Genomic DNA, 309 nt, shown 5'->3' on the forward strand with positions numbered 1-309 from the left:
GCAAACGTGGGGTCAATGGGCCCCCGGGCATGAGTGACCAACAGGTTCTCGGTGACCCCTTGACCTCCTCGCTGCCGCTGCCCGCCCACCACCTCTGCTAGCAACGCCACTAATACTAGGAGGAACGTTATATATTAATAGTTATGCAAGTCACCAGTTGGATATGCTAGTATGTCCCAGACCCTGAGTATTTACTGTGGGTGAATTCGTGGTCCTTATGACGCTTCCATAGACTGCTATTGAAGCGGATTAAAAAATAATGTACTGCCCTTTAATACTTTAATACGTCCTTTCCTAAGGCTTGAACGA

This window comes from Penaeus monodon, chromosome 21 (genome assembly GCF_015228065.2).
Source record: "Penaeus monodon isolate SGIC_2016 chromosome 21, NSTDA_Pmon_1, whole genome shotgun sequence".
Classification (NCBI taxonomy): domain Eukaryota; kingdom Metazoa; phylum Arthropoda; class Malacostraca; order Decapoda; family Penaeidae; genus Penaeus; species Penaeus monodon.